At 42.1% G+C, this 12,784-nt stretch overlaps 1 protein-coding gene across 2 annotated transcripts in view; it reads left to right on the plus strand.

Annotated features, from left to right (window-relative positions):
* Positions 1 to 12,784, plus strand: part of LOC121573641 (short transient receptor potential channel 2) — a 49,678-nt gene that overhangs the window by 495 nt on the left and 36,399 nt on the right. The gene's annotated exons all lie outside the window — the stretch shown is intronic.

Genomic DNA, 12,784 nt, shown 5'->3' on the forward strand with positions numbered 1-12,784 from the left:
ATACCATGTCTTGTTTTTAAGTGTTTTGACTGATTTCATGTCAATTGCTAATATGGCTCAAATTTGCTCGTGAGCTAATGTTAACTTGCCAACAACTGTATGGATGTACTTGAGAGACAACAAGTGCTCATTGTGCAAATGTATGTGTTTTCAATAAACATTGGCGACTAAATATAGCTTACTCACCAGATCATTTTCCATCAATGAATGTCGATTTAACTCGTTTGACTGCTGATTAAGCAATAAGGCAGGAGGGGGTATGGTATATGGCCAATATACAAGGCTAAGGGCTGTTCTTCAGCATGACGCGACGCGGAGTGCCTGGATACAGCCATTAGCTGTGTTATTTTGGCCATAAACCACAAACCCCCAGTGTGCCTTATTGGTATTATAAACAACGTAAAATACTATTTATTGTCATACCCATGGTATGTGGTCTGATATACCACGGCTTTCAGCCAATCAGCATTCAGGGCTCGAACACAGTTTATAATTGTAAATAAATCCATTTTGCGCATGTGGGTAACTATTGATAAATCCGACAGGAGAGTTTGAGTGATGAAAGTTGGAGAGAGGATCTCAATCTCTGAGCAAGAAACACTTGGACGAATGTTAGGCTATTTCTGGCAATTGTGCCATTATTATGTGCCAGATTTTAAGACTACAAACAGTTATAAAATGGCCCATTTCCAAGATCTGGGTTTATGATTGTAATTAAACTTTGCCATGGTTTGCTTGGATAGATGCAGGTAACCTATAGCCCCTGATAGGCCTACATCTTCAGATAGTCTACAGTAGCCTAGGCAAGATGTAAACTGAACGATTTAGCAGCTTGCTTAGTTCAAATTACCAGACTACTTTATTCGACATGAATAGTTTGGCGATTTCGAGGTAAAAAGTGTTTGTGTGTCCCAATAGTCTGCTGGAATAGGCTACTGAGGATGGGGTAGTAATTTCAATCACTGAATTTAATATTAATATGTACACTACCAGTCAAACGTTTGGACACACCTACTCATTCCACTTTTTACAATTCTTTACATTGTAGAATAATAGTGAAAACATCAAAACTATGTAGTAACCAAAAAAGTGTTAAACAAATCAAAATATTTGAGATTCTTCGATTAGCCACCCTTTGCCTTGATTTACATTTTAGTCATTTAGCAGACGCTCTTATCCAGAGCGACTTACAGTTAGTGAATACATATTTTTATTTTTTTTCATACTGGTCCCCCGTGGGAATCGAACCCACAACCCTGGCGTTGCAAACGCCATGCTCTATCAACTGAGCTACATCCCTGCCGGCCATTCCCTCCCCTACCCTGGACAACGCTAGGCCAATTGTGCGCTGCCCATGAGTCTCCCGGTCGCGGCCGGCTGCGACAGAGCCTGGATTTGAACCAGGATCTCTAGTGGCACAGCTAGCACTGCAATGCAGTGCCTTAGACCACTGCGCCACTCAGGAGACTTGATGACAGCTTTGCATACTCTTGGCATTCTCTAAACCAGCTTCATGAGTTAGTCACCTGGAATGCATTTCAATTAACAGGTGTGCCTTCATAAAAGTTCATTTGTGGAATTTATTTCCTTCTTAATGCGTTTGAGACAATCAGTTGTGTTGTGACAAGGTAGCACCCCTACCTTGTCACAAAGATAGCCCTATTTGGTAAAAGACCAAGACCATATTATGGCAAGAACAGCTCAAATAAGCAAAGAGAAACGACAGTCCATCATTACTTTAAGACATGAAGGTCAGTCAATACGGAACATTTCAAGAATTTTGAAAGTCTTCAAGTGCAGTCGCAAAAACCATCAAGCGCTATGATGAAACTGGCTCTCATGAGGGCCGCCACAGGAATGGAAGACCCAGAGTTACCTCTGCTGCAGAGTATAAGTTCATTAGAGTTACCAGCCTCAGAAATTGCAGCCCAAATAAATGCTTCACAGAGTTCAAGTAACAGACACATCTCAACATCAACTGTTCAGAGGGGACTGTGTGAATCAAGTCTTCATGGTCGAATTGCTGCAAAGAAACCACTACTAAAGGACACCAATAATAAGAAGAGACCTGCTTGGGCCAAGAAACACAAGCAAATTACATTAGACCGGTGGAAATTTGTCCTTTGGTCTGGAGTCCAAATTTGAGATTTTTGGTTCAAACCGCCGTGTCTTTGAGAGACGCGATGTGGGTGAATGGATGATCTCTGCATGTGTAGTTCCCACTGTAAAGCATGGAGGAGAAGGTGTTATGGTGTGGGTGTGCATTGCTGGTGACACTGTCTGTGATTTATTTAGAATTCAAGGCACACTTAACCAGCATGGCTACCACAGCATTCTGCAGCGATACGCCATCCCATCTGGTTTGGGCTTATTGGGACTATCATTTGTTTTTCAACAGGACAATGACCCAACACACCTCCAGGCTGTGTAAGGGCTATTTTACCAAGAAGGAGAGTGATTGAGTGCTGCATCAGATGACCTGGCCTCCACAATCCCCTGACCTCAACCCAATTGAGATGGTTTGGGATGAGTCGGACGGCAAAGTGAAGGAAAAGCAGCCAACATGTGCTAAGCATATGTGGTAACTCCTTCAAGACTGTTGGAAAAGCATTCCAGGTGAAGCTGGTTGAGAGAATGCCAAGAGTGTGCAAAGCTGTCAAAGGCAAAGGGTAGCTTTTTGAAGAAGCTCAAATATAAAATAAAGGATTGGTCTTCACAAAGTTCGCTGCTTCAGTGTTATGAGATATTTTTGACGCCTTCTTCACAACAATTGAACCTCTCTCCTTGAAGTTCTCGATGATCCGATAAATGGTTGATTTAGGTGCAATCTTACTAGCAGCAATATCCTTGCCTGTGAAGCCCTTTTTGTGCAAAGCAATGATGACGGCACATGTTTCCTTGCAGCTAACCATGGTTAACAGAGGAAGAACAATGATTACAAGCACCACCCTCCTTTTTAAAGCTTCCAGTCTGTTATTCTAACTCAATCAGCATGACAGAGTGATCTCCAGCCTTGTCCTCGTCAACACTCTCACCTGTGTTAACGAGAGAATCACTGACATGATGGCAGCTGGTCCTTTTGTGGCAGGGCTGAAATGCAGTGGAAATGTTTTTTTGGGATGAAGTTCATTTTCATGGTAAAGAGGGACTTTGCAATTCATCTGATCACTCTTCATGACATTCTGGAGTATATCCAAATTGCCATCATCAAAACTGAGGCAGCAGACTTTGTGAAAATTAGTATTTGTGTCATTCTCAAAACTTTTGACCACGACTGAGGGAAAAAAGTATTTGATCCCCTGCTGATTTTGTACATTTGCCCACTGACAAAGAAATTATCAATCTATAATTTTAATGGTAGGTTTATTTGAATAGTGAGAGACAGAATAAATAAAAAAAATCCAGAAAAACGCATGTCAAAAATGTTATAAATTGATTTGCATTTTAATGAGGGAAATAAGTATTTGACCCCCTCTCAATCAGAAAGATTTCTGGCTCCCAGGTGTCCTTTATACAGGTAATGAGCTGAGAGTAGGAGCACACTCTTAAAGGGAGTGCTCCTAATCTGTTTGTTACCTGTATAAAAGACACCTGTCCACAGAAGCAATCAATCAATCAGATTCCAAACTCTCCACCATGGCCATGGCCAAAGAGCTCTCCAAGGATGTCAGGGACAAGATTGTAGACCTACACAAGGATGGAATGGGCTACAAGACCATCGCCAAGCAGCTTGGTGAGAAGGTGACAACAGTTGGTGCGATTATTCGCAAATGGAAGAAACACAAAATAGCTGTCAATCTCCCTCGGCCTGGGGCTCCATGCAAGATCTCACCTCGTGGAGTTGCAATGATTATGAGAACGGTGAGGAATCAGGCTAGAACTACACGGGAGGATCTTGTCAATGATCTCAAGGCAGCTGGGACCATAGTCACCAAAAAAACAATTGGTAACACACTACGCCGTGAAGGACTGAAATCCTGCAGCGCCCGCAAGGTCCCCCTGCTCAAGAAAGCACATATACAGGGCCGTCTGAAGTTTGCCAATGAACATCTGAATGATTCAGAGGAGACCTGGGTGAAAGTGTTGTGGTCAGATGAGACCAAAATGGAGCTCTTTGGCATCAACTCAACTTGCCGTGTTTGGAGGAGGAAGAATGTTGCCTATGACCCCAAGAACACCATCTCCACCGTCAAACATGGAGGTGGAAACATTATGCTTTGGGGGTGTTTTTCTGCTAAGGGGACAGGACAACTTCACCGCTTCAAAGGGACGATGGACGGGGCCAAGAACCGTCAAATCTTGGGTGAGAACCTCCTTCCCTCAGCCAGGGCATTGAAAATGGGTAGTGGATGGGTATTCCAGCATGACAATGACCCAAAACACACAGCCAAGGCAACAAAGGAGTGGCTCAAGAAGAAGCACATTAAGGTCCTGGAGTGGCCTAGCCAGTCTCCAGACCTTAATCCCATAGAAAATCTGTGGAGGGAGCTGAAGGTTCGAGTTGCCAAACGTCAGCCTCAAATCCTTAATGACTTGGAGTCATGTTTTGCAGAGGGGGTCAAATACTTATTTCCCTCATTAAAATGCAAATCAATTTATAACATTTTTGACATGCGTTTTTCTGGATTTTTTTGTTGTTATTCTGTCTCTCACTGTTCAAATAAACCTACCATTAAAACTATAGACAGATCATGTCTTTGTCAGTGGGCAAATGTACAAAATCAGCAGGGAATCAAATACTTTTTTCCCTCACTGTATATGAACTGAATATGCTTGTCAACAACAGCCAGTGTTTATTTTTTTCATTTTTATTTACCTATAGCCTAATCTGACTGACCGTTACTGTCAATCTAATACATTCTAACAACTGATTGCCAATTGCGATAGAGCTTCGATAACTTCCAATTTAATTAACTAAACATGGCCATTAATGATTGGATAATAACACAAGGCTACAACAACAATACACTGAAGTTATAGGCTATTTATTAAATCTGTTTGCCAGCTCCAGGTAGGCTACACAAGTGGCACAGATTGATTTGCAAGGACTTCAGTGATAGTCATTTTCATTATTTATTGTATCAAATGGCAGCCTACAATGGCATAGACATTAATAGGCTACTTGATGGCCAACCGATGCAAATGTATCATTCTCCACATTTAATGTCAGTTTCATTGAGGACTTTTCCCCATAGCAGAAGCACGCGATGGAGTTCCATAACTTCCATTTCAAATTTTCCATTGCGCATAATGACAAGTTAAATAGCCTACCTACAACTGGTAAAAAGTTGTCAAGACGTTCAAGTGTGCAGCTTTGTCTCCTCTCACTCACGTGACTCGGCCAATAGTGGACTAAGCTGCATGCTGCAGTGCTCTCTCAACACACCGGCCTTCCCCACCACTCAGTCACTCAGCAACAGCCTGCCTCACTGCCTGATAGTCAGCAGCAGCAGGTCACAGTGAAATATATATAATTTTTTAAAAGAGAAATTCCATGGCGGCCACTGTGCAACTTAGAAGTAGGCCAAAAACCCGCAACCCACGACCAATACATTTTCACCCACGACCAATACATTTTCACCCACGACCAATACATTTTCACCCGCGACATCATTTTCAAAGTAGCCCAATTTGCGGGGAAACCATGAACATGGCAACCCTAGTTTTGCCCCATAGTTGTACAGGCCTCGGTTTTGTTTCTAAACAACCAACCCGAAGACTCTGTGGTATGTGTTTTTTTTCAGGTGGAGGGAAAACTGTAGAAGTATAAAACTGTTCAGCTGATGGTGTCTGACATTTTAAATAAACACATAACTAATTCATTTGACCTATGGCCCAAGTGAAAATTAAACACCTTGTTTCATTCACTTCACAGGTAAATTCTTGCATATAACTGTCAACTAGCCAGCAGATACAACCCGCTTGCTTACAGCTGCACTAGGGTCGGACAGGCTTCCTGTTTAGATTAAGACACTGCGGAGCCGGCGCAAGGTAAACGTACCTCAATCCAGGGATGAGAAATGCTTTTTACAATTCGGAATACAACGCATTTCTCATCCCTGGACCGAGAAGATTGAACGACTTCCTTCTCTGTCAAGGAAGGGGGGCAAATGGGGGGATTATGCCAAAAAAGGAGAAAGTGGGGGACAATAAGCAAGAACACACCCCTTCAAATGTTAATAATAATAATAATAATAATAATATGCCATTTAGCAGACGCTTTTATCCAAAGCGACTTACAGTCGTGCGTGCATACATTTTTGTGTATGGGTGGTCCCGGGGATCGAACCCACTACCTCGGCGTTACAAGCGCCGTGCTCTACCAGCTGAGCTACAGAGGACCACAATGTAAACAATGTATAACTAAGTAGCCATGTGTTATGTTGCCCTGAAACAGCCCTAGGAACTGTAAATTACAAGGTACATTTAGATTAAGCTGTAAATTACTAGTTGAGTTTAGATTAAGCTTGAACCCCGCCATGGCTGCTTATAGCTATTATTGTTTAAATGGTTTTGTACTATGGTGTCCAACAGGTGACTAAATTAGTGACAGTTGCCTTGTGATTGAAAACTGGACACAAATGTAATTAATGAAGCACCAATTTATTAAAGTCTGTTTACACAACCCTAGCTTGAACCCCACCATGGCTGCTTGCAGCTTCGTGTTTAAATGTTTTTTCATTATGGTGTCCAAAATGGGGCCACTGTAAATGAGTGAAGGGTTCTTTGTGACCGAAAACTGGACACAAATGTAATTAATTAAACACCAATTTATTAAAGTCTGCAAAGATAAATAATACTGCACATTTTCACAAGGGGAACATTGAACATCAGCTCACACCAGATGCCACACCTGTACAAAATGTGGAAAACAACACAGTGAAAGAAATGACAGGATAATGTGTGCCCCGTTTCTCTCATTTTGTGTACAAGTTTGTTTACATCCTTGTTAGTGAGCATTTCTCATTTGCCATGATAATCCATCCACCTGACAGGTGTGGCATATCAAGAAGCTGATTAAACACCATGATCATTACACAGGTGCACCTTGTGCTGGGTAAAATAAAAGGCCACTCTAAAATGTGCAGTTTTGTCACACAACACAATGCCACAGATGTCTCAAGTTTTGAGGGAGCGTGCAATTGGCATGGTAAATACAGGACTGTCCACCAGAGCTGTTGCCAGAGAATTGAATATGCATTTCTCTACCATAAGCCGCCTCCAACGTCTTTTAGAGAATTTGGCAGTACTTCCAACTGGTGTCACAACCGCAGACCACGTTTATGGCGTTGTGTGGGCGAGCAGTTTGCTGATGTCAGCGTTGTGAACAGAGTGCCCCATGGTGGCGGTGGACAATGAACACAATTGCGTTTTATCGATGGTAATTTGAATGCACAGAGATACCGTGATGAGATCCTGAGGCCCATTGTCATGCCATTCATCTGCTGCCATCACCTCATGTTTCAGCATAATAATGCGCGGCCCCATGTCGCAAGGATCTGTACACAATTCTTGGAAGCTGACAATGTCCCAGTTCTTCCATGGCTTGCATACTCACGAGACATGTCACCAATTGAGCATGTTTGGGATGCTCTGGATCGACGTGTACAACAGTGTGTTCCAGTTCCCGCCAATATCCAGCAACTTCACACAGCCATTGAAGAGGACTGGGACAACATTCCACAGGCCACAATCAACAGCATGATCAACTCTATGCGAAGGAGATGTATTCCCGTGTAGCTCAGTTGGTAGAGCATGGCGCTTGCAACGCCAGGGTTGTGGGTTCGATTCCCATGGGGGACCAGTATGAAAATGTATGCACTCACTAACTGTAAGTCGCTCTGGATAAGAGCGTCTGCTAAATGACTCAAATGTAAATGTATCGCGCTGCATGAGGCAAATGGTGGTCACACCAGATACTGACTGGTTTTCTGATCCACGCCCCTACTTTTATTTAAGGTATTAGTGACCAACAGATGCATATCTGTATTCCCAGTCATGTGAAATCCATAGATTAGGGCCTAAGGAATTTATTTCAAATGACTGATTTCTTTATATGGACTGTAACTCAGTAAAATCTTAGAAATTGTTGAGTTTATATTTTTGTTCAGTATAGTTGTTTCCATTAACTTGCCCAGTGATTTTTTTGTTGTTGTCCACATTTAGAAATTTGGCATAGAAAATAGATGTGACAATTGCCTGCTAGAGTGCGTTTCCATTTAAGTATCTTGTGTCGATAAAAACAGATGGACGTAATGACGTCACACTTAAAAAATATGTATTTTTCGCAAAAACCTACAGTGTCTAATAAAAATGTAGTGGTTGAAGTGTTTCTATTACCCATTTAGGCAAATTGCCCTCCCACCTACAGTGCATTCGGAAAGTATTTAGACCCCTTGACTTTTTCCACATTTTGTTACGTTACAGCCTTATTCTAAAATTGATTAAATTGATTTTTTTTTTACTCATCAATCTACACACAATATGCCATAATGACAAAGCAAAAACTGCTTGTTTTTAAATTTTTTGCAAATTTATAAAAAATTAACTGCAAAATGACATTTACATAAGTATTCAGACCCTTTACTCAGTACTATGTATTTGGGGATTTTCTCCCATTCTTCTCTGCAGATCCTCTCAAGCTCTGTCAGGTTGGATGGGGAGTGTCGCTACACATCTATGTTCAGGTCTCTCCAGGGATGTTCCATCGGGTTCAAGTCCGGGCTCTGGCTGGGCCACTCAAGGACATTCAGAGACTTGTCCCAAAGCCACTCCTTCGTTGTCCTGGCTGTGTGCTTAGGGTCGTCGTCCTGTTGCAAAAATGTCAAAAAAACTGTTTTCGCTTTGTCATTATGGGGTATTGTGTGTAGATTGATTAGGATGTTTTTTTTATTTAATCCATTTTAGAATAAGGCTGTAACGTAAAATAATTTGGAGAAAGGGTCTGAACTTTCCGAATGCACTGTATCTGTTTCATGTCTCGGGTGGTCCACGAAAGCCAGCATGGAAAGAATGCAATAATTGACTAATATTTGCCATATTCTAATCATTCTCATGTGCCAACGTATTGCCATGGTGAAACTTGCACTCCTGTAGATCTGAAATAATTGGATGGTGAAACTTGCCAGCCAACCAGAAAAGCAAGGCAAAGCAATTCAGGCATTCTTGAAAGTCAGAACAATCTTTGTCCTGCAAAGAAACATTATTTTAATAGCTGAAAAAAATTATTTTGCAAGCAGTAGGCATTTAGCGTTGCGATATATGGTCTCTGATTTTGCTTTAGCAGATACAGTGGGGAGAACAAGTATTTGATACACTGCCGATTTTGCAGGTTTTCCTACTTACAAAGCATGTAGAGGTCTGAAATGTATTATCATAGGTACACTTAAACTGTGAGAGACGGAATCTAAAACAAAAATCCAGAAAATCACATTGTATGATTTTTAAGTAATTAATTTGCATTTTATTGCATGACATAAGTATTTGATCACCTACCAACCAGTAAGAATTCCGGCTCTCACAGACCTGTTAGTTTTTCTTTAAGAAGCCCTCCTGTTCTCCACTCATTACCTGTATTAACTGCACCTGTTTGAACTCGTTACCTGTATAAAAGACACCTGTCCACACACTCAATCAAACAGACTCCAACCTCTCGACCAGAGAGCTGTGTAAGGACATCAGGGATACAATTGTAGACCTGCACAAGGCTGGGATGGGCTACAGGACAATAGGCAAGCAGCTTGGTGAGAAGGCAACAACTGTTGGCGCAATTATTAGAAAATGGAAGAAGTTCAAGATGACGGTCAATCACCCTCGGTCTGGGGCTCCATGCAAGATCTCACCTCATGGGGCATCAATGATCATGAGGAAGGTGAGGGATCAGCCCAGAACTATACGGCAGGACCTGGTCAATGACCTGAAGAGAGCTGGGACCACAGTCTCAAAGAAAACCATTAGTAACACACTATGCCGTCATGGATTAAAGTCCCCCTGCTCAAGCCAGCGCATGTCCAGGCCCTTCTGAAGTTTGCCAATGACCATCTGGATGATCCAGAGGAGGAATGGGAGAAGGTCATGTGGTCTGATGAGACAAAAATAGAGCTTTTTGGTCTAAACTCCACTCGCCGTGTTTGGAGGAAGAAGAAGGATGAGTACAACCCCAAGAACACCATCCCAACCGTGAAGCATGGAGGTGGAAACATCATTCTTTGGGGATGCTTTTCTGCAAAAGGGACAGGATGACTGCACCGTATTGAGGGGAGGATGGATGGGGCCATGTATCGCGAGATCTTGGCCAACAACCTCCTTCCCTCAGTAAGAGCATTGAAGATGGGTCGTGGCTGGGTCTTCCAGCATGACAACGACCCGAAACACACAGCCAGGGCAACTAAGGAGTGGCTCCGTAAGAAGCATCTCAAGGTCCTAGAGTAGCCTAGCCAGTCTCCAGACCTGAACCCAATAGAAAATCTTTGGAGGGAGCTGAAAGTCCGTATTGCCCAGCGACAGCCCCGAAACAAAGGTTTCTGCACCAAATATTAAGTTCTGCTTTTCTGATGTATCAAATACTTATGTCATGCAATAAAATGCAAATTAATTACTTAAAAATCATACAATGTGATTTTCTGGATTTTTGTTTCAGATTCCGTCTCTCACAGTTGAAGTGTACCTATGATAAAAATTACAGACCTCTATATGCTTTCTAAGTAGGAAAACCTGCAAAATCGGCAGTGTATCAAATACTTTTTCTCCCCACTGTAGCTCAGTTGGTAGAGCATGGCATTTGCAACACCAGGGTTGTGGGTTCGATTCCAGTATGAAAAAAAAATAAAAAATTATGCACTCACTTAACTGTAAGTCGCTCTGGATAAGAGCGTCTGCTAAATGACTAAAATACTTGTTCTCCCCACTGTATATGGAGAGTGCATAATCCACAGCTGAAAGAATATACTTTTTACTCCGCTAGGCCGATTATTTTTAAGGATATATTACATATTACTTTCATCACAGTTAGTGCATCTAGTTCAGAAGGTGGAAGTTGTACATGTATATGTCTGATCATCATGCAAACTTATGCAAATTATCTATAACTAATGCTCCAAATCGTGCCACAAGGTGGAGATTTGATTTCTGTATGGAATTCAGGTCTGATTTACATGAATTTATCCTCAGTCTCAACAAAAAAATATATTACCTAACTGGAGTCCACTTTATCCTTACTAATTTGTCAACAGCATAACAATTTCTCCACCGAGAAGGAGAGAGAGTTATTAATTATCAAATCAGGGTAAATTCCTTACTCAGATTAAGAGCAGAATTTCTAATTCATAGAGTCAGCCAAACTGATTATCTGGACGGTAATAGACCTAGCTTCCTCTTAGCTAGTAAATTAGGCATTAATGATAGTCTTGCTGACATTGTTTCCATTCAGTCTGATGATGGTGTTCTCTTGCATGATTCACCATCAATTAATTTACAATTAAAACATTTCTATGAAAAATAATACAGTTCTGAAGTACAAAATACTTCAGACAGCATGAGACCCTTTTTCGAGGGCTTGTATCTACTGCAACTCTCCTATGATGCACCTATAACGCTCAATGAAAGGGGGATACCTAGTCAGTTGTACAACTGAATGCATTCAACTGAAATGTGCCTTCCACATTTAACCCAACCCCGCTGAATCAGAGAGGTGCGGTGGGTTAACTGCATTGCTCAGGGGCAGAACAGATTTTTACCTTGTCAGCTCGGGGATTCGATCCAGCAACCTTTCGGTTTCTGGCCCAACGCTCCTACCCACCAGGCTACCTGCCGCCCTGCACGATGCATTAAAAAGACATGAACCAAGGTAAATCCACTGGATGGGATGGCATCCCACCAGAATTCTATTGAACCTTTTGGTCTGAACTTGGCCCAATATTATTAGAAATGGTACAAACATCTATTCAAATTGACTTTTTCAATAGAGATGTTAATACTGCAATTATCTCTCTGTTACATAAAAAAGGTAAAGAACCAACTCTGTGTTCAAGTAATAGGCCTCTCTCCCTCATTAACAGTGACATGAAATTGTATGCCAAGGTTCTAGCCAAACGGCTTGAAACCATTTTACACAAATTAGTTCATCCTGATCAAACAGGTTTTGTCAAACATAGATTGGCTTCAGACAATCTGAGACGTCTCCTACAAACACTATATATACAAATGTATGTGGACACCTCTTCAAATTAGTGGATTCGGCTATTTCAGCCACATCCATTGCTGACAGGTGTATAAAATCGAGCACACAGCCATGCAATCTCCATAGACAAACATTGGCAGTAGAATGGCCTTAGTGAAGAGCTCAGTGACTTGGCACCATCATAGGATGCCACCTTTCCATCAAGTCAGTTCGTCAAATTTCTGCGCTGCTAGAGCTGCCCCAGTCAACTGTAAGGGCTGTTTATTGTGAAGTGGAAAAGTCTAGGAGCAACAACGGCTCAGCCGCAAAGTGGTAGGCCACACAAGCTCACAGAACGGGACTGTCCAGTGCTGAAGCGCGTAGCGTGTAAAAATTGTCTGTCCTCGGTTGCAACACTCACTACAGAGTTCCAAACTGCCTTTGGAAGCAACATCAGCACAAGAACTGTTCGTCGGGAGCTTCATGAAATGGGTTTCCATGGCCGAGCAGCCGCACACAAGCCTAAGATCACCATGCGCAATGCCAAGCGTCGGCTGGAGTGGTGTAAAGCTCGCCGCCATTGGACTCTCGCAGTGGAATCGCATTCTCTGGAGTGATAAATCGCGC

Source organism: Coregonus clupeaformis, chromosome 9 (assembly GCF_020615455.1).
Source record: "Coregonus clupeaformis isolate EN_2021a chromosome 9, ASM2061545v1, whole genome shotgun sequence".
Classification (NCBI taxonomy): domain Eukaryota; kingdom Metazoa; phylum Chordata; class Actinopteri; order Salmoniformes; family Salmonidae; genus Coregonus; species Coregonus clupeaformis.